Genomic DNA, 22,880 nt, shown 5'->3' on the forward strand with positions numbered 1-22,880 from the left:
TATCACCTATATCTCTGGGCTGTGACCCATTCGTGTTATGTGGTTATATTACTTCAGACAGATAACTGGATTTCTCTCAACATTCACTCCAGATTTCATGTAACTACATTTGTTTCTGGCCTCACTTACACAAGATGAGGTCCTTCTATGACGACTCGCAGCGGCAGCGATTGAGCCAGTGCTCTGAGTGGTGAGCGCAACCAAAACCTAGCAGCCTGCACAGCGGTACTGGCCCCAACAAGTGAACCGGCAGATGAATGGCAAGGGCAGTTTAAAGGCCAGCAGCCCCAAATTGGCACTGGCAGGGACAGTGTGCGGGGAAGAAGGGAATTGTTACGCGGAAAAGCACCCACATGCAGGAAATCTGCTTTTGTTATGCATGTTGTGATGTCTGCCAAGGGGGGGCCATGGCGGGAACAGTGCAAGTATAAAAGTCAGGCCTGAGCCCTGATAAAACTCAGAGCTTAATCTGACTACACTACGTATGTGTGTCTCCTTTCGAGTAGCACGTGGATTCAATTGGTGACCCCACCAGTTTAGATGGCATCTAAACCCAGCAATGAGCAAACAGGCAGCAGTCAACGTGGTTGCTCTCAAGCTGCCGACCTTCTGGATGAATCAACCGCACGTGTTGTTTGACAAGGCTGAGACCCAGTTCCAGATCTGACAAATCATAGCAGAATCCACCCAGTATTATCACATGGTGAGCACCCTGGACCAGGACACAACAGGCCAGCTGGCCAACTTCATCCAGGAGACCCATCGGAAGACACAAACACAGCTTTCAAGGACTTGCTGATCGAGATCTTTGGGTTCTCAAGGCATGAGAGAGGGGCTCGTCTGCTCATGATCGAGATGCTGGTCCACCTGGGAAAACAGGAGCCCGACACCATTTTTGAGCAAGCATTCCTGGAGCAACTGCCCGAGGACATCCAACTGCTCCTGGCTGATGCAGATTTCAGTGAACCCCGGAAAGTCGTAGCACCTGCGGATGTTCTGTGGAAACAGAAGAGAGAGTGCTCAGTGTCCGTGGGGCTTGTCACTAAACCCTGCAGCCAGACCCATACAGAGCCACCGAGAGAATAGCAGCGCTCCAGAGGTGGGGCGCTGGAGCCCACCGGATCAAGCTGTCATGTATGTTTCAGGGACCTGACAGCTGGCCACCAAGACAGGCTCCTGTACATTTGGGACCGACGGTCTGGACAACACTTCCACGTGGACACAGGAGCAGAAGTCAGCATCCTGTCCCCATTGGGACAGGACACCAGGAACAGGCAGTCAGCCCCCCTGCTGAGGGCTGACAACAGCAGCACAATTCAGAGCTACGGTACCCACAAGGAGCAACTGCAGTTGGGAGGCAGTCTCTTCTCGTGGGGGTTCACGCTGGGTGCAGTAGAACAGCCTCTCTTCAGGGGAGAATCAAAAGCCTGCTCGAAGTCACAATTGTCTTGGCCCCTAATTATCCCATCAAGTTGCCAAGCTCCAGCACTTTTTTTGCTCCACAATAAAGCTCATAGAAAACAAAGAGTTAAACATGAAAGTCTGAAGATACTGAAGTTGAGTGCATTACACGAAGGTGCTGGAGAAACTCAGTAGGCCACACAGCACCCATAAGAAGTAAAAGGCAGATGACACTTTGGGGCCTGGAACCATCGTCAGGTATACGTGCCTATTGAAGAGCCTAGGCCTGAATCGTTCATTGCCCTTTACTTCCTATGGATGAGGTGTAGCTTGCTGAGTCCTGTTAGGTCTGCTTTGTTCGAGAATGAGTGAGTCAGACACCAGACTGAGTCGAAATCAAGGTTCTTTATTACCGGATTGTAACACTTGCAACTAACAGTGTTAGTTGAAGAAGGCGCATTCTCCTGATATCAGCAAGTGGTGTTTTTTTATACCTCAGGACACACACTTAGTAAATTATCATACCATTACACAGTCCAATGAATAAGCTGTTGCTACCCTTCACTGTTAGTCTGCTGCTCATCAGCTTGTTAGTGCCAAACTTATCTTGAGCGTACAAGGTCACACCTGCATCCTGTTACTCCTTAGTACTGGGTGACTCCTTCTCCGGTCTCAACTCATGATGTTTTTACCTTACAATCCCCATCCACCAGATTGCTTGTTGTTCCACTGTCTATAATCGCCCTGGTGCCCCCTCTCTATGATGTCCGGCTGTCCGGGTTTGTTTTGGCCAATGCCACCAAACCCACTCATTTTGCAAATTAAGTCAAAGTTAATAATGGCAGAGGTTTGGAACCTGAAATAAAAGGGGAAAATGCTGTGAACCTGATCAACCAAATTCAATGGAATAAAGTTTGCTGGTACAAAGGGTTTCAGAATCATTAATCAAATGACATTGCTTGATGTGGAGAGATTGTAGGTGTGGATTCAATAACAGTCTCCTTTGTTTGAGCTGCAGCAGGAAACTTTATCTGGTGTAACCCTGACCTAGAACAGATTTAGAGAGCTTCACACCATAAAATATTGTATACACTTTGTGCCAAGAATGGAGGGCACAGATAGCAGTAGATTTGTGCTTCTGACCATTTAACAGCATCACAGAATAGCTACACCACAGGAAGGGGCTGCTTTAACCCTTTAAGTCCTGTGTTGGTTCTAAGCAAGTGCAATCCAACCTCCCTCCCTCCTCCCACCCCCCCCCCCACCACCATCACCCTGCCCTTTTGCCCTTTTCCCTGCTCGTAAAAATCTCTCAAAGAAGCATAGAACATGTAGATGCTGAACTATTGAGCAAATAATGTGATTCTAGAGGGATTCAACTCACCAGGCATCATCCATAGAGAGAAATAACATGGACAAGGAAGATTTTGCTTCCTGAACACTTTTGGGTGTATTTTATGGATTGTGGGCTGCAAATCATGAAAATTGCCTTAAAAATTTCCTATCATGTATTGTTTTTTAGATATGACCTATTTTTGTGAATTCTGTCATATTTTAAGTCATCTTCAAGCATCCAAAATCATGAAGTGCATCACTAACGTCATTGAAAATGCAGATCGTGGCGCAGTCAGTGACGAACATGGTGAAAGGTTTCACCAGGACTCGTGACTATGGAAAAGCGGTTTCAGGGCAACTGGAATCCGTCAATGCTGGCCGACTACTGTTGGACAATGACACGAGAGACGTCAAATGGAAAATCAGCGGCAAAGCTATTTTAGGTCAGTTGTCAGCATTATGCTAAACTCCACAAAAGTTAATTTAATATTTCTCCAACTTTCTACATGATACAGCAAATATGAAATTATCTTTGTGTTCAGATTAAAGTTCTCAATTATATTCCCCATTTTTTTTGTCAGGAAGCAAACTTTTTAAAAAAAAAAATTTTGTCCAGTGAGTCAATGTTTTGAGTCGGATCTGTTTTTCATTCAGCGTTGACACAATAGAAATTTCAACCATCCACTGCATGAAAGTATTCCTTTTCGAAACCAACTTTTATCTGGCAGGAATTTCCCAAATTTCTTCACAGGGCAGAACTGAATATGCGATGTCTGTGGTGCTACCACCATGTATATAGATGTATGAATGTATGTGCTGTAGGGGCTGGCCCACCTCCTGAGCCTGTGACTCCTCCCTCCCAGATATCCCCATAAAGGTTGTTACGCCCAAACCCCTCACTCAATACCTGCCCTGGAACCAGGCCAGCAACATGCAAGCTGTGGTGACACTTTAAGATGATTAAAGCCTATTAAACATGAAGCTCAGTCTGATTGTGGTTGATTGGTAGCACAATGTCAGAGTGGATCATCTCGCATCATCACAGGACAAGATATGCCAGATGAAGTTATAGACATGGTTAAAGATGTAGATGCATAAGAGACATCCGGACACCTGGAGCAATTATCCTTTCAAATCCCACCATGTTGAAAGAGATATTAAATTCATCAGTAAAAAGAGAATGCTGGAAAAACTCAACAGCCAAACAGTGTACTGCTACACACAGAGCAACATACAGACAGGTGAGCTCAGTCGGAGCTGTAGTTCAAATCAGCGTTCACTGGACCGACTTTTTTTGCACCTACAATTCCCGGCGCCTTCCCTGGAAGTGACGTCACCCGCGCATGTAAAAGATTCTTGGTGCGCGCGGGTTTTGTGCTGCAACGAAGAGGGGGAAAGCCCAGCATCATTTTGAGAGAGAATCTTCTTAGCCATGTGCGGCCACCATTTTCGTTGATTCGACCGCACATGAGTGGGCCACCACAGTACTTTATATAGCAAAGATATAGATACACGACCAACGTCTTGGGCTTGAGCCCTTCAATGTTGGTTAAGTAGCTTCATCTCTCCTATATAAAGTACACACTGTTTGACCTTGGCTGCATTTTCCAGCTTTGTGTTTTCACTTCAATCACGGTGTATGCAGACTTTTGCATTTCACTTAAGCTCAATCAGCCTTTTTTTTAAAAATATCAAGCATACAAAAGACTCTTTGCATTTTAATTTTTTACTGTTTTTTGCATTTGTCAACTTTGACTAGTTTCTACATGTCACTGCTATGAAAGGTTCATTCACAGCACCATGGGATCTCACTTCAACAAAAAACAAAATTTCATTTTTGCTTGGTTTCAATTTGTAATTTGGATAACCTGCAATATGGGATTAAAACACAAGTGACCATGAAACTGGAGGATTATTACAAAACCCATCTGGTTCATTGACGGAAGTCAGCCATTTTTATCCAGTCTGGCCTATTTGTGAATCAAAGCTGACAATAAAAGTCGACTCATCTCAACTCAAGTCAAGTTTATTGTCATCTGATTGTACAAGTAGAACCTAACAAAATGGCGTTCTCCGGTCCTCGATGCAAAACACACAAACGTACAACCAGACATAATATGGTATACATACAGACAAACAATCCATATGCAGGACTAGTATTTATCTTAACAAATAAATAAATAGATATTGTTTCATGAATATGAGAGTTTCGGATGGTTCATGTGAGCAGTTCCTTTGGTTGTTCACCATTCTTACTGCCTGAGGGAAGAAGCTGTTCCACAGCCTGGTGGTGCTGGCACTGATCCTCCTGTAACTTTCCCCAATGGGAGTAGCTAAAAGATGCTGTGTACAGTGTGGAAGGGGTCCTCAATGATTTTGAATACCCTCTTTAGACAACTATTTTGGTAGATCACGACTTGGGAGGGGGAATGGAAGGCGTCTCCAGTGATCCTCTCTGCCACTCTCGTAATCCTGTGGATTGATCTCTGATCCATTTCTCTGCAGCAACTGTATCACACTGTGATGCAGCTGCCAGGACACTCTCGATAGAGCTCCTCTACAAGATTGACATGATGGTGGGTGGTAGCCTTGTCTGCTTCAGTTTTCTCAGGAAGTGTTGCACCTTCCTGACAAGTGAGGAGATGTTGAGTGTCCATGAGAGGTCACTAGTTAAATGAACTTCAGGGAACTTGGTGCTCTCCGCACTCTCTCCTACAGAATTGTTGATGTGTAATGGAGGGTGGTTGTTCCTGGCCCCCCTGAAGTCCTCGGTCATCTCCTTCATCTTGTCACCATTGAGTCTCAGGTTGTTGTTCTCACATCACTTCACAAGGTTTTATCCATCTCTTTTTTGTAGTGCAACTCATCAGAGTTGCCCATGAAGCTAACTATTCTTGTGTCATCTACAAACTTGATGAAACCATTGGAGCTGGATCTCGTGTTGCAGTCTTGGGTCAGTATTTGCCTTCTGAAGCAACCTTAGAAGCTACTGTTCTGAAATGGTCAATAATGGCTGGTTGAAATGGTGATATGCAAATATCATGTGAATATGGTGGTGAAGAAGGCTTTTAGTATGCTGGCCTTTATCAATCATTGCATGGAATATAGGAAGTGATGTTGAGATTGTATAAGGTGTTGGTGCGGCCTAATTTAGAGTTCTGTCTGCAGTTCTGGTCGCCTAATGATAGGAAGGATATAAACAGAGTGGAGAGAGTGCAGAGAAGATTTACCAGAATGTTACCTGGGTTTAAGCATCTAGAGTACAGGGAGAGATTGGGCAGATTAGGTCTTTATTCTTTGGAGCGTAGAAGGTTGAGAGGGGATTTGATAGAGGTATTTAAGATTATGAAAGGGATAGACAGAGTGGATGTGGATAGACTATTTCCGTTAAGAGTAGGAGAGATTGAAACAAGAGGACATGAGTTAAGCGTTAAGGGGCAGAGGTTTAGAGGTAACATGAGGGGGAACTTCTTTACTCAGAGAGTGGTAGCGGTGTGGAATGAGCTTCCGGGAGAAATAGTGGCGCCAGAGTCAATTGTATTATTTAAGAAAAAGCTGGACAGGTATATGGATGAGAAGAAGGTGGAGGGTTATGGTCATTGTGCAGGTAGGTGGGACTAGAGAGGAGTATTTGGTTTGGTGCGGACTAGAAGGGCCTAATTGCCTGTTTCCGTGCTGTAATTGTTATGTTATGTTAAAAAAATGAACAAATGTCAAAACAACGGCTTTTCTAGATTCCTTGCAGCTTTGCTTTGAGACACAGAGGTCTCTACCTGACATACAGTAGGAACAGAAATAGGCTATTTATCGAGTCTGCCCTGCCATTTAATCATGCACTGGCTAAAAAAAAAGCAATCAATCTCTGCCTTAAACACACCCAATGACCTGGTCTCCACAACCACCTGTAACAATGAATTCCATAGATTTACCATGTTTTGGCTGAAGAAATTCCAATACACCCTTCAATTCTGAAGTTGTATCCTCTTGTCCTTGGGTCTCCCACTGTGGGAAACAACCTTTCTAGATCTAGACTGTCCATGCCTTTCAACATTTGAAACGTTTCAATAAGATCCCCATAATTTTCTGAAATTCCAACAAATGCAGGCCAAGAGCTGTCAAATGCTCCTCACTTGATGTTTTTTTTAATTCTGGAATCATTCGAGTGAACCTCCTTTGAATATCTTGATCCTTTCTTAAATGAGGTGCCTAAAACTGCTGACAATACTCCAAGTAAGATCTCATCAGTGCATTGTTGAGCCTCAGCATCACATCTCTGCTCTCATATTCTATTCCTCTTGAAAGGAATGCCAAGCATTGCATTTGCCATCTTCACCAGCATCTCAACCTGCAAGTTTATCTTCAGGTTATCCTGCACGATGACTCCCAGATCCCTTTGCATCTGGGTATTTTCACTTTTATCACCTTTTAAAAAAATAATCTGCTCACTTATTTTTTTCCACCAAGGTGCATGACTGTATGCTTTCTGACATTATATATGGCCCGTTGGTTTTTGGATACCAGCTGAAACTATGTCCATGGAACCAAACTGCTGGTCAATGCAACAATGTTAATACAAAGAACATTAGCCTGTCATGGATAGCTGCCATGTGATCTGACATCATGCAGGCAGATGTTACATTATCTTGTCACATAATACAATGTCCAGATCTCCAGAAATATCTTCAACCAGAGGTGATTATGTCAACAATGAGTGCAGCTCTGAATTTCAAATCTGGAGAAAGGAAAGGAATTTGTTCCGTGTTAGAAAGTTACTGTTCCTTTGTCATTAGTTCCTTTCTCATTCTGAGAGTGGAACATATCCTGAGAGTTGAACATATCTCGGAATGTGAGGGAGAACTTTGTAGATTTTCAACAAGGTTGACCATGGAAGTCGTAATTTTGGAACATTACAAGGACATTTTATATGTTGCCTCTATCTTGTTCACCCCTGTATGTCAGTTAAACTTAGCATCCGTAAATCAAAGTTTGGAAGAGGAAGGTCTCTTTTCAGTTAAAGGAGTGACACAGTTACAGAGGAGAGGATAAGAGGAGACTCCCTATGACTGTGCTTGGGTTTGGGTTTGTTTCCCAAAAGGTAGCTGACCTGGAGGATTTCGCAGGCACATAGGGTATATAGCACACATAGAGGACCTTTCCCCATGGAAGAGTTGTCCATAGAATGTTTTGAATAAGAAGCTAAAAGGAGGTTTGACCAAAACCTCTTTTTGTATCAAGAGCGAAGTTGGAATTTGGAATGTACTGTCAAAGAAGGTGAGACTTCCACAATATTTAATAAATATCTGAATGGCCATTTGAATTGCAAAGACATCACTGGCTAAGGACCAAGTGCTGGTAAATGGAATTAGTGCAGATAGATACATGTAAAGCACAAAATCTGGAGACACCGTGGTTGAAGTGAAACCCACAGAATGCTGGAAAAACTCAGCTGGTCCAACAATGTCCTTTATATCGCAAAGGAAAAAAATACATAACGGATGTTTCAGGAAGGGCTCAAGCCCAAAATATCAGTTATGTATTTTCACCTCTGCTATGACACTGTTTGACCTGCTGAGTTTCTCTAGCATTGTGTGTTTATACAGATAGACACTTGACGGTTGGCACTGATATCGTGGAGTGAGGGCCTAACACTGTATTAACTTTTCTATAATATATCCTAATTGAATTTTGAAAGTATTAGGGGACAAAATAGGCCATTCTATCCAAGTACTCATGCTGGAATTTATCCTCTGCATTTCTTCCACATCTAACCCACAACACCCAACATGGTACATCTCCATTCCTTTTTCCATCAAGCCTTTATCTACAATAACTAAAATAATAAGGACCTCCCGATGGCTGACCATTTTAATTCCACACCCCCTTCCCACCCTGACATATTTGTCCATGGCCTTGTGCATTGCCAAACTGAGACCACCCACAAATTGAAGGAACAACACTGAAAATGCCTTTACTTCCTGAGGAGTTTGCAGTGGTTCGGTATGACATTAGAAACCCTGACAAACTTGTACAGATGTGCAGTGAAAATTGGGCTGCATCATGGCCCTGCAAAAGGTAGCGGACACAGCCCCAGAAAATCACAGGCAAAACACACTCCACCATCGAGAAAATCTACATCAGGGGTGTCAAACTCAAATTCACGGAGGGCCAAAATTAAAAATTTGGACTAAGTCGAGGGCCGAACTAAATATTTATTGAAAATTTTCAACAACATCTGCATGTTTTCTCTTCTTTCAACATATGTAATGTTAAACTTTAGGATATAACTTTAGGAGGATAATGTTACAGGTCAGGAGTAGATAGCTCAAGTTCACCCTTTGCTTGACCTGAGGGAAACATATTTGGTCCCTATGGAGATCTAGTCAGCATTCACAGGCTGTGTCCATTTTGGCCTGCATCAGGACTCAGCATTTCCTGCTCACTCCTCAGGCTCTAGGCATCTATTCACCCTCGACCCACCATCCCTCTACCTGACCAGTCCTTTACCCAACCTCTACTCACCCCTCACTCCACTCGCTCTGCCTCTACCCACCCCATCCTATACACGCCACTCTACTGCCTCTCCCCTCAACCTGTTCCTCCCTCTACCCGTCTCTCACCCTCTAATCACCCCTCCCCTACTCGCCCTGCCCCTCCCCTTTTACCTCTTCCCTATCCACCCCTCCTTCTACTCATCCCTCCCTCTAACTGCCCCTCGCACCACTATAACTTCCCCTGCCCATTACTCCTCACCTACACCCTCTGCCCACCCCTGCTTACCCACCCACTCAGGCCCAGCGCGCTGCCGATCAGCCTTTGCGGACAGCCACCATCTCTCTATTCATGTGCAGGGCCGAACCAGCCGTCCCTGGGGTCCGCGCGGGTGCAAGCGCTGAAGGCCGTGGCGACCGGGAGAAGTGCGCTCGCGCTGAGGAAGGGCCATCGGTGCCAGTCGCGCGGGGCTCGCGCTGCCCGGGGGCCGTGCGCAGCCTGCCATGCCCGTCGCGCCGACAGGCAATCACAGGCGCTCACCCATCCGCCGCACCGCTCGACAGGTGGGAGAAGTGACTGGTTGTGCGGGGAGCCTTCCAACTGGCTTCCCAGCTGATGACATCGACAGACTTCTCGTGTTACAATGGGGAAGGATGGGCAATGAAGGGGGAGGATGGTGGGGGTGACATTACCAAAAAACAGTATCGGCTCTCGCTGCAGGGCGGGCCACCTCTAATACATTTTTGAATTTGGCCCGCGGGCCAGAGTTTGACATGTGTGATCTACATGGAATGTTGCCGTCGGAGAGCAGCAGCAATCATCAAGGATCTGCACCACCCAGGACATGCTCTGTTCTCTCTGCTGCCATCAGGAAAGAAGTATAGGTACCACAAGACTCAGACCTCCAGGTTCAGAAACTATCAGAAATCTAAACAAAAGACTACATTAAAGTCTTTGACTTTGCACGGTACTTATTACTGAATATTTATTTATTTCTGTATTTGTGCAATACATTTCCTTCTTTGTTTTCATTTCTCTTTCTTGTAAACATATCTTTTTATTGAGTACTATGCAATTTATACTACTGATTAGAGATATTGCCTGGACTGCAGGAAAAAAAGAATTTTAGGGTTGTATGCCATGTTTGTGTGAACTCTGACAATACATTTGATCTTTGAACTTTAATATTACATTTGGGTACCCTCCAATCCAATGGCATTAACATCTCTCTCTCTCTCTCTCTCACTCTCGCTCTCGCTCTCGCTCTCGCTCTCGCTCTCGCTCTCGCTCTCGCTCTCGCTCTCGCTCTCTCTCTCTCTCTCCTTCTCTTCTTATACCTCATTCTCCTTTATTTCAGCTCCACATTCCCTTCCCTCTCCATTCAGGGAGCTATTTCCTCCCCCTTATCATTTCTCTACTTTTTTCTCTTCTGTCCTCACACCCATATCCACCCCTTTCCTGTTGGACTCTGTTGGACCTGTTGGTCCTGTTGGCCCCTGTTGGATCTGTTGGTCCCTGTTTGACCTGTTGGTCCTGTTGGACCTGTTGGACCCTCTTGCCCCTGTTCCTTCTTCCCTCCACTCTCCCCCACATCTTTATATTTGGGTGCTTGTCTACTTTTTGCCTATACCTTGACAAAAGGATCAAAACACTCGTTACCTTTTGCTTCTAATAAAGCCCTTTTATAATGAAAATTAGCGTTTTGTAAAGAAAGGTTTCCTCTACCTTTAAGACATTCCACTTACCTGCATAAAATGTCCAAAGGTGGATTGGTGGGTCCAATACAATCCAGATTCCCTCTGCCAAAGGTGGTAGTGTCCCGTTCCCTCATGTGGCCCTGATCACTCACGCCTCCCGCTCCCTCACCCAACACCGCTCTCTCATGCTCTCCCCCGGTCCTGATGAGGCTGTCAGGCAGTGGGGCGACGGGGCTGTCAGGATGGAGTGGGGGTAGTGGAATTGGTGTGGAGTTGAGAGGAGGGAGATGGGGCAAGAGGAAGGGGGAATGGAAGAGAGAGAGGGGTGGGGTGGTGGTGCTGTCAAGCAGCAGGGCTGTGGTACTGTCAGGCAGCGGGGCAAGAGGGCTGTCAGGGAGTGGGGCGAGGGGCTGTCAGGCAACAGGGCAGAGGGGTGGTCAGCCAGGGCAGTCGGGGCATGGGGATGGAGGGCTGTGAAGGTGTGGGGCAGTTTTGCTGTAGACATTGGGGTGTTAGGGCTGTCGTTGCTGTGCCACACATCCCACCCCCTTTTGCCCTGGGAAGCCAGCCCGCTACTCTAGGCTACATAAAAGGACTGCACGATCCATCTTTTCAGCCCTCAGCATAAACGGTAAATCCGCCTTTTTCATTTGAAATGCGAGCAGGAGATAATTTGACTTTGGTGCATAAAAAAACCCTGTAGATACTGGGTGATCTGCTGAGCTTCTCCAGAATTTTTGTGTACATATCGAAAGACACTCACAGCACCTGCAGGCTTTCCTTTTTAACTCCTCACCCTCCAAACTGCTTGTGTAGTTATTCAGATTACCTCATTATCTCTCGTATCAAGTTTTACGTTTTTACCAGTTGCTGTCCAATATGGTTTCTACCGAAATTATAGTGAACTTTTAATGACTGTCAGTTTTTTTTTGGCCTTTGCTTTGGGCTTTTCACACTGAGATCCCACAGTACTGCCGTAAAGAAAACCTGTCATTAAGCCCGTTTTGCTTGTTTACACTGAACCAAACACCAGCAGCATGCCAGGCCATTGTGTCATTTTATACAGCAAGTCGGCATTCTGGGAGCAAAAGTGGCGGGACTTGAGGCGTTAAGTGTGAAGAATAACATACACATTCCCATCCTAGTCCTGCCCTGTGACTTGCCCCTTTTACACAGACATCAATTTGACGCTGTGACTACCTCTGCTTCCAGCTTAAAGGAGGGACTGCAATAACTCCCCCCCCCTTTCTTGTTTGTACCTTTTACACAGAAATCATGGCGCAATAAAGGCACAATATTCCCGCTTTGAAGTAGCTGTGTAAAAGGGGCTGCTGATAAACCTGTTATCAGAAGATAGATGAGCCAACGGAGTGGGTGAGTTCACTCATTGTTGTGGACAAAAATAATGGAAAGCTTAGAATTTGGTTGGATCCAAGAGATCTTAACAGAGCAATAAAGAGAGAACTCTTTAAGCTTGTGGCATGTGAAGAAATCATGTCACAGTTTCAAATGCAAAGTTTTTCAGCAAGTTCGATGCATCATCAGGATTTTGGCATTAAAATTGGATGAAGAAAGTTCAAGACTGTGCACGTTCAATAGTCCATTTGGCAGATACAGATTCCTAAGGTTACCATTTGGAATGGTCTCAGCTCCTGAAATGTATCACAAAACTATCCATATGGTCTATGAGCACCTGGACAGAGTTAATACCTCAATGGATGACATCACAGTATGGGGAACCACGAGAATGGAGCTTGATGAGAGACTAAGGAAAGTGCTGGAAGCAACAAAGAAAGCAAACCTGAAGCTGAATAGAGAGAAATGCCAGCTCAGGTGACAGAACTAACATTTGTAGGAGATATTAATGGCAGTGAGGGCATCAGACCAGATCCCAGAAAGGTGTCCACCATTGGGAACATGCCAAGGCCACAATGCAAAAAGGATGGGCAGAGGTTTAATGGAATGGTCAACTATATGGGTAAATTCATATCCAACTTTTCAGAAAAGATGGCTCCATTGAGAAGACGAACAGAAAAGAACATTGAATGGGAGTGGGATCACGAGCACGAAAAGTCGTGGAGGGAACTAAAGAAACTGCTCACAGTGGAATCAGTTCTGAGGTTTTATGACCCAGCGAGACCCATTAAGATATCATCAGATGCATCACATAGTGGGCTTAGTGCAGTTCTGTAAAAATATGATGACTGGCAACCCATTGCCTATGCATCACGCTCAATGACAGACACAGAGACGCGATACGCTCTATTTGAGAAGGAGCTGCTCAGCATCACATACGCCTGTGAAAGATTTCATCAGTTTGTGTCAAGACAAGCAATCAGTGTAGAGACTGACCATAAGCCCTTGATTGCATTGTTCCAAAAGTCATTAAATGAATGTCCACTTAGAACACAAAGAATAGTCTAGTGGAAAAAATTTTGTTCCTTCCTGGTCGATAACAAGGAAAGGCAATTTTAAATATGGGTAATGGTGTAATGCCAGTGAAATGGAATTACACCATCTATCCGTCTCCTCATTTACGACTCCATTGATGTCACTTCCATTGTGGCCGCTTCTTTTAATGTTGCATATTAATGATTTGGATTACGGAATGAATGGCTCTAAGGCCAAGTTTGTAGATGATACAAAGGTAGGTGGAAGAGCATGTAGTGTTAAGGTAGCAGAAGAACTTACACAGATCAAAAGAATGGGCAGAGAAGTCATAAATGAAATACAGTGTTGGAAATTTACGGTCATGTACTTTGATGGAAAAAAAATGAATGGACCGAATATTTTTTAAATGTGAAGATAATTGAAAATACCCAGATTCAAAGGGACCTGGGAGTCCTCATGAAGGATAGTCTGATGGTAAACTTGCTTGTTGGACAAGTGATGAAGAAAGCAAAAGCAGTGCTGGGATTCATTTAAAAAAGAATAGAATATAAGAGCAGGGATGTGATGTTGAGGCTTTATAAGGCACTGGTGAGTCCTCACTTGGAATATTTCATACAGTTTGGGCATCTCATTTAAGGAATGATGTGCTGACTTTGGAGAGGGTTTAGAGGAGGTTCACAAGGATGATTTCAGGAATGAAGTGGTTATTATATGAGGAATATTTGACATATTTGGCCTGTATTCATTAAAAGTTGGGAGAATGTTTGGGGGGGGGGGGGGTGTGGTAATCTCATTGAAACATTTCATATGTTGAAAGGAATAGAAAAAGATGTAGAAGAGTCATTTCCTATGGTGAGAGAGTCCAGGAGAAGAGGACACAGCTTCAAGATTGAAGGGCATCCACTTAGAACAGAGGTGGGTGCAGAAAAATTTCTTCCGCCAGAGGGTGGTAAATCATTAGGTGTATTTAAGGCAGAGATTGATGAGTTCTTGAGCCAGAGCATCATAGGTTATGTCGAGAAGGCAGGACAGTGGGGCTTAATGGGAAAATGGATCAGCTTATGCTTGAATGGCAGTGTCGATTCAATAAGCTGAGTAGCCTCTTTCTGCTCTTAAGGCTGATGGTTAAACTAAGCAGTTTATAATGTAAGGGTATTTTAAGCAACTATGTCAACCTAATTACACCATCCTTTCAAATCGAATCTTCCTTAGGCTTATACTGGACTAGAACAGCCAATATGTCATTGCAGACTATTTGCACTTAAACTGATCTCCAAATTAGTCTTACAGGTCATGCAGCTCAAGGGCAACGTGTTACAGACAATAAACAATGGTTTTGGCACAAAATTAGAAAGGATAAAATAAAGAATTTTCAGGAGTCTAATCGTGAGTGGGAGTTTGGAAAGGAAATGTATTACAAGATTAAATTTCCCAGAACCTGATCTGGTCCTTATAGATGAAAAAGAATCTAAAGGGAATCAACTTTTTTAATTTCCCTCACCATTTGAGAAATACTACACACACACACGCATGTGCACACATACACGTGCACACGCATAGTTCACACAGTTGAGCAAATATTGTATTTATCCATATATGAATGCCAAACCTAGAACCTTATAAAATATCAGCAATCTGAAGTGGGCATTCTGTTTCCTTCTCCATGTATGCCTTTAGGTTTACTGACTTGGAAGAGGGTTCAGAGGAGGTTTACAAGGATGAAAATCTCCTACTATTCGACATAATTTTCGGCTCCTCTGCTCATTGAAAGTCCTTCTGGATTTCTATATTTTGAGCTATAAAGTTATTTTGCATTTGTGGCTTAATTTTGTATAGAAATGCTCTGATATCAGGGATACTGTGGTGAAACCACTGTTGTATATATTTGCATGCCATATATAAATGTCATGACCTTTCCTGGTTGATCCTGGTCTCACTGGCTGGCTCATGACTCCTCCCCCTTTCTTCCCCATGAAGGCTGTCATACCACAAGCCTGCCCCCAGTATAAGTCTGGGTCAGCATGACTGACAAACACAGGGATGTTGTCCATCTCTTATAAATAAAAGCCTTCAGTCTCGGCAAATTCAGTCTTTGAGTAATTGATCGTGCGTCAGATACCATAGCATGTACCCTGATATTCATGGATATCTGGGTAGTTTGTATCCAGAATGAGCTACCAGATCAAGCTGTAGAAGTGGGTTCAGCTACAATGTCCAAAAGACATTTGGACAGATATGCATAGCAAGGGCTTAGAAGGAGATGCATTAAGTGCAAGCCAGTAGCCCAGTATGGTACCCTGGTCAACATGGACAAGTTGGGCTGAAAGACCTATTCTTTGCTTTGTGATTCCCTGACTCAATGGGATGCATGGCTTCTTGCAAAAGAGGAAAACAAACTCTTTCCAGTAAATTAGTTAGCAAAGAAAAAGCACTCGTGTGGAATGGCTCGAGTTCATTTTGGTTACGGTGAATTTCACCCTCGCTTCCTTTTCATCAGGTGAAGTGTCCTTCAGTTGAACAATGCTCCAGTGTAGCTCGAACAGGTGAGTCCATAAATATCCTTCATTTATTATATAAAGTGCACTAAAAGGAAGATAAAATGGTTCCAAGTAAATGCCACTTCATTACCAGAGAATGCAGCTGCAGCTTCAAAGGTCTTTCATTGACGGCCAAACTTTGTAAGGGCAGGCGCAGAAGATAAAGGCTTTAAACTATGGAACATTCATCTACAGAATCTGGAGGAGTCATTTGAAAGTACATTGGGAACCTTTAGAAGTAAGTCACAGAGGATAATAATGCAAAGTAATAGCTCAACTGACTGAAGCACAAATGTCTACATTTGCAGTAAAATCACAAGGCGGCGGCTCAAGCCTGATCTGTTGGTTATATACCTTTGCCGCCTGTGGACGCTGCGTGACCTGTTGAGTTTATCCAGCATTTTTGTGTTTTTAAAAGATCAACAAAACTTGATACGTGAGGCAGAGGAAAAAAGCAACAAACTAGACAATAATTTTTTTTTAAAAGGTTTGCTTACTGAAAAAAGTGAGGATTATGTGGTCACAATGTCCTGATGAAACTTTTCACTATGTTTGTCACGGACTGCATCAAAATCAGCAGGGAAGAAGCCCAAGTGCAAATGACATGTTGCGCTTCATAGTTTTGTATGCTTGAAGTAGATTTAAAATATAACAGGAAATCACAAAAAAATAGGTTATATCTAGAAAAGGGTACATTGATAGGAAAATTTTAAGGTGATTTTGATGATTAACCGCTCAAAATCCATAAAATGTACCCAAAAGAGTTTCGGGAGTAAAATCTTCATTGGCCAGTGTAATTGACAAAGAAAACCAAATTGTTAATAAGAACTAAATTAGTGATTCCCAAAGTGGATGCTGCCCCAACCCCCACACCCCCCCCACCCGGGGGCGGTGGAAAGATCCAAGGGGGTGGTGAAGAGAAAGCAGCGGTCGGGGGCGTGAATATTTGTTTGTATGCTCTGGACAGGACTCGTGCCACCTTCACGTCGGCAAGTGGCAAGGCTCCAGATGTGTAAGAATTTCAAATTATCTTCAGGTTGTAATGTATATTTAAATTATGTGTAAATACACTGACCCTCATATTTTTGGCCCTGTTGGCCAATCGTAGATCCTTGGCTCGGCCGCCCGCCCATCAAGCTCCCGACAGTTGATCCTCACCTGGCTGCCTGCCCATCGAGTTCCCGATGGCTGATCCTTGCCCCAGCCACCAGCCCGTCCAGCTCCTGGTGGCTGATCCTCTCCCCGACCGCCCATCCATCGAGCTCCAGATGGCCTGATCATGGATCCTCACCCTGGCCACCTGCCTATCCACCACCCAATGGCTGATCCTCGCCCCAACTGCCTGCCCATCCAGCACGCGACGGCTGATCTTCTCCCTGACCATCGAGCTCCCAATTGCCAGACAACATTGTAGTTACAGTTGAAATGTAAATTTACCCTTTCATATTGCTAAATAAATTGATTAATAAGAAGTTTTATTTGTGAAATACATGTGTTTGAATATAGTGTTAAATTAGTTGCTGTTTTAAATTTGTGGTAGGCCTAATACCAAAAGAGAGGTGTGTGTTCATTGTATGTATGTAGGGGATGGGAAGTGGGGGGGGGGGGGTGCTAGGCATGGGGCCTGGGAACCAAGGGGATGGTAGCCCAAAAAATTTGGGAACCACTGAACTAAATTAATTTGTACATTCAGAAGATAGAGGAATCAATGGGAAATTGGAGCTGAGGCACTTGATTTTATTGGAGCAGGCGCAAAGAACCCTTCTCATCTTAAACACGCGCCCATGAGTTTTAGACTGTGACTATTTAACCTATCGATGCCACTCATAATTTTATAATAGGTGAAAATGCTGGAAATCTGAATAAAACTAGAAAATGCGGCAAACACTCACCATCCATGGGAAGAGAAATAAAGGGTTTTTTTTAAAAATGAAAAATAAGAAAATAAGAACATAAACAGGAGCAGGAGTAGGCCATCCGACCTGTCTAGTCTGCTCTACCCTTCAATGTGATTTGATGAAGGCTCATCTCCACCTACCTGCCTTTTATCCATGTCTCATCATTCCCTTTGCTCTGTTAACATCTATCCAACCTTGTCTACAATAAATTTACTGAGGTCGCCTCCTCTTCTTGCATGGGCAGAGAATTCCATAGGTTCATCACCCTCTGGGTAAAACAGTTCCTCCTCATCTCTATCCTAAATCTACTACCCTGAATCTTGAGGCTATGTCCCCTAGTCCTAGTCTCCCCCACCAAAGGAAACAACTTACTTCCCTCTATCATATCTATGTCCTTCATAATAATATCAGTTTCTGCAAAATACCTCATTCTTCCAAATTCCAGTGAGTACAATCCCAGACGACTCCATCTTTCCTCAAAGGCTAACCCCCTCAACTTGGAAATCAACCTGGTGAACGTCCTCTGCACCTCCTTCAAAGCTAGTTGAAGTAGGGAGACCAGAATTGTATGCAGTACTCTGATGTGGCTTCACCAGTACCTTGAATAGATCCATCATAAGCTCCCTGTTCTTAAATTCAATCCCTCTAGCAATGAAAGCCAACATTCAATTTATTCAGCCCGCCGTACCTGCAAGCCAACCTTTTGCAATTCCTTGAACTGAAATTCTGTTAACTCTGTTTCTCTTTCCACAGGGCTATCTGACCTGCTGAATGTTTCCAGCAGTTTTGGTTTTTATTTGAGGGAATGCACACCTTACATTCTCCATCTTACATCCACAATATCATTTTGGATATATCAAAAGAAGAATAAAATAAATTTGTGCGATCTTCTGGGGAGGTTTTTCCCTCTTCATCTAAAGGTACCAATGCAATTAGGAAGCCTTTAGATTATCAAGGCCCTGGAAAGTGATATGGAACAACAGAGTGACCGTGGTATATAAAGATTTAGATCCCTGAAAATGGTAACACTGGTTCCAGGAAAATGGACATTGAGTACAAGAAGTGGGTGATCACATTGCCACCATTTTAGACATTCACCAGACTACACGGGTTATTGTGTACAGTTCTGTTCGCCACACTATATGAATTATGTGATTAAGTTAGAGAAAGTGTGAATGGATTCACAACAATGTTGCTCAGACTGGAGGGCTTGAGTTATGAGGAAAGACTAGATAAGTTGAGACTGCTTCACCTGGGTTGACAGAGGCTGAGAGGCAACTATTTAGAGATTTATATAGGTAGGGTGGATAGGTACCATATAAAACTAGTGGGCATGTGCTTCAGGTGAGAGGGGAAAGATCTGAAGAGGACCTAAGTGGTTTGCAGAGAGGGTGGTGATCTTATGGAATGAGCTACCAAAGGAGGTAATGCAGCTTAGTACAATTATAATGTTTGAAAAACATTTAGACGTAAATGGATTGGAAACGTTTGGAGGGATATAGACGCAATGCAGAAAAATGGGAGCATCTCCGATTGCAATCATGTTTGGCATGGACCAAAGGGCCTGTTTCCAGGACGTACAATTATGAGTTTTTGACTCACTAAAACAATGACTCTTATTGTTGATTTTCTGTGCTGCGCTGGGTGGGTCACGTCTCCAGAATGGAGGACCATCGCCTTCCCAAGATCATGCTATATGGCGAGCTCTCCACTGGCCACCGTGACAGAGGTGCACCAAAGAAGAGGTACAAGGACTGCCTAAAGAAATCTCTTGGTGCCTGCCACATTGACCACCGCCAGTGGGCTGATATCGCCTCAAACCATGCATCTTGGCGCCTCACAGTTCGGCGGGCAGCCACCGCCTTTGAAGAAGACCGCAGAGCCCACCTCACTGACAAAAGACAAAGGAGGAAAAACCCAACACCCAACCCCAACCAACCAATTTTCCCCTGCAACCGCTGCAACCGTGTCTGCCTGTCCCGCATCGGACTTGTCAGCCACAAGCAAGCCTGCAGCTGACGTGGACATTTACCCCTGCCATAAATCTTCGTCCGCGAAGCCAAGCCAAAGAAGAAGAAGATTTGCAAATCTAAATGATTAATGCGTACACACTTCTGTGAGTAGGAAAGTCATCTCAAGTGGCTCTGGACAAACCCGACAGTGTCAGAAAAATCTGTTGTAATGGATTGTGTGTTAAAATTTTATTCCAGGAATCTGCCACTTTAAGGCAAGATTTGATTTTTTTTTAATTGCATTGGTCCACAGTTTTCAGCTGGTGAATATGTGGATCTGGGAGGGAGATCGATAATGGATGTGAGGAAACCCATGAAAGTGTGTCAGCACTTGGTTCATGCACCTAGTCAGAGATCAACAGATTATTCGGTAATACCAGGATCAAGGGACATTGGGGTAAGTACAGCAAAGTGGTGCTGAGGTAAAAATGCAGCAGTGTTCAAATTAAAATGGCTGAGCAGGCACCATGCTCTTGACTTTAGTTCTTTCACGTAGAGAAATGTATGGTGATCTTCGATACATGTAATTGGGTACACTTGAATTACATAATAATTAATGCTCATTTTAAATGCAGCTGCAAAATGTAGCAAAGAAAGAAGATTGTATCTTGGCCCTCATAGGCGCAGATATCTTGTAATACACTGTGAACATGCAGAGATTTGTTAAGATCATAACCAGGTAATGTGTCTGCTTTGGTCTCTTACTGAGGAAATGATGTTTGCTGGAGAGGGAGACCAGTCCCAGTTCACCAGACAGGTTCCTGGATGAGGTTACATGAGACAAGAACTAGAGGACATGTGCTATGGGCGAAAGGTGAAATATTTAAAGGGAACATTGGAGGGAACATCTTCATGCAGAGAGTGGCCGAGGAGTTTGAAAAGTAAGAAAAATTTGGGGAGGTACATGGATGGGAGGGGTATAAAGGATATGGTGCAGGTTAATGGGACTTGGCAGAATAACAGTTTGGCATGGATTGGATGGGCTGAAGGGCATGTTTCTGTGCTGCATTGCTCTCTGATTCAATGATGGAACTGCAATGAAAAGAGAGATTGAAAAAAAAACTGTATTTGTGTTCATAAGAAACCCAAAATCTGCGGTTACTGAGATTGTGAGTGAACAAGAAGCTGGAGGGTCTGAGCAGGTTCATAGATAGAAATGGTCAGTCAATCTTTCAGTCAGCGACTCATTTACATGACTCAAAGATACATTTCTTCCGAGGGCAACAGAAAGTTGTGGAAACTAAGTTATTGCATATACACAAGAAAGAGGATAAAATTCCAGATAGAGTCATGCAGTCATACAATACTCAACCCAACATTCAGCCCAATTCATCTATGCCAACCAAAGTGGAATTGTGGGCAAGACCCATTTGCCTGCATTTGGTCCATTTCCTTCTAAACTCCTCCTAACCATATAACATTATAACTGTACCCACTTACAGATACAGAAGGTGTCAAGTAATATGGGGAGAGAGTGAGATTTTGAGATAAATTATCAGCTTGAATCATAGTCAATGGGTGAAGTCTTGAGGGGCCAACTGACCTACACCTGCTCTTTCTTTTGTTTCTATGTTTCCACACTTACCCTGTGTGTTCTGTGCAGTGGTCACCTTATCTTCTTTCCTCGTTCACTAAAGGAGGACCAAACAGAATCGGGTCTGGCTTTCGGCTTGTCTGAACAAGTCTGTTGCTTCTATTCTGAGTTGGGAACTGTCAGCTCTGGCACATTAATCAACCTGGTTAAAAACAACAAAGTATTTATGGTGACATTTTTGCAATGGTTTAACTCAAGAATGTGGTCATTGAGTAAGCTGAAATTTACAAGCTAGAGCTGAGTTGCAGAAAAGTACTAAATGTGTAACTTCTGACAGTATAGTTACTTCTAGTTTAACATCCATTAATGGATTATGGGAAACCCTAACACAAGATAACCCATGACCGAAGCAACAGGGAAAGTGGTAGTGACCTTCAAGTAACACTGTCACTTTAACTGATTAAAGCCAAAAATGTAGAACACGGAACATTACAGCACAGTCCAAGCCTTTCGGCCCATAATGTTCCGCTGATCTATGTAAACCTACTCCACCACCACCTCATCCTTCCCAGTCTTTTAAATGTCCTTATTGTACCAGCTTCCACCTCCATCCAAGGCAATGCATTCCAGGCACCTACTACTCTGTGTAAAAACAAAATTACCTCTGATATTTCCCCTAAACTTTCATCCACTCCCCTTAAACAGATGTCCTCTGGTATTTCCTGTTGTCATCCCAGGAATAAAGTGCTAGCTGCCTCTCATCATCTTATATACCTCTATTAAGTCATCACCTCTCACGCTCTGTCGCTGCAAAGAGAAAAGCCTCTGTCAACCTTGCTTCATTTGATGGTGTTCCAGTCTTTAGCTATTAAAAGCCAGCATAGACATTGGTCATCCAAAGAAAAGTTTAAAGGTGAATACATCCAAATCAGCACAAAGTCATGATTTACCAGGCAAAAGTTATCCCTGCCCTCTTAAATGCTTCTTAGACTTCAACTACCAACAGCAGATATAACAGAGCACTGGAAGAAAATAATCAGTACTGTTTTTTCCAAATCCCCCATGTTCATTGAATGGACAAAATAACCAATGTAAACATTATCTGCTGCACCGGTGTCCCCTGCATTGAAATCTTTATTCAACGCTTTGTCGGACAGGTTACATGAGAGAAAAATTAGAGGACATGCAGAGAGCGGTGAGAGTGTGTAACGAGCTGCCCGTTGAAGTGGTGTATGTGGGTTCAATTCCAAGATTTAAGAAAAAAAATTAGATTGGTACAAGTATGAGGGGGGTATGAAGGGCTATCATCTGCGTTCAAGTCAATGGGACAAGGCAGAATAATAGTTTAGCACAGACTAGATAGGCCAAACAGCCTATTTCTGTGGTATAATGTTCTGTGGTTATATGGAATCAATAGCATAGGTGTTGGGAGGCTACTTGCTCCAACAGAGAAATCAAAGACACTGTCTGAGAAACAGAACGCGACCATTAGAGGAAAAATTCTGATTGGAGAAAGGTGATGTTGAAGGTAGAATTTCTCTGACATGCTGACATCTGGAAACCAAAGATCCATAGTACACTACAGC

General features: G+C 43.6%; 1 long non-coding RNA gene across 2 annotated transcripts in view; it reads right to left on the reverse strand.

The window, feature by feature from the left end:
• Window positions 1–12: 12 nt before the first annotated feature.
• LOC138744972 (uncharacterized) overlaps window positions 13–22,880 on the reverse strand; it is a 50,807-nt gene continuing 27,939 nt past the window's right edge. The window contains exons 3-4 of one of the 2 annotated variants that reach the window (XR_011345913.1): window positions 21,346–21,496; window positions 13–996 (exon numbers count right to left, since the gene is read on the reverse strand). This is a non-coding gene — a long non-coding RNA (uncharacterized lncRNA). Of the gene's footprint in view, window positions 997–15,785; window positions 15,897–21,345; window positions 21,497–22,880 lie in introns of those variants that run through there. The other variant, XR_011345909.1, reaches the window with a different exon arrangement.

This window comes from Narcine bancroftii, chromosome 1 (genome assembly GCF_036971445.1).
Source record: "Narcine bancroftii isolate sNarBan1 chromosome 1, sNarBan1.hap1, whole genome shotgun sequence".
Classification (NCBI taxonomy): domain Eukaryota; kingdom Metazoa; phylum Chordata; class Chondrichthyes; order Torpediniformes; family Narcinidae; genus Narcine; species Narcine bancroftii.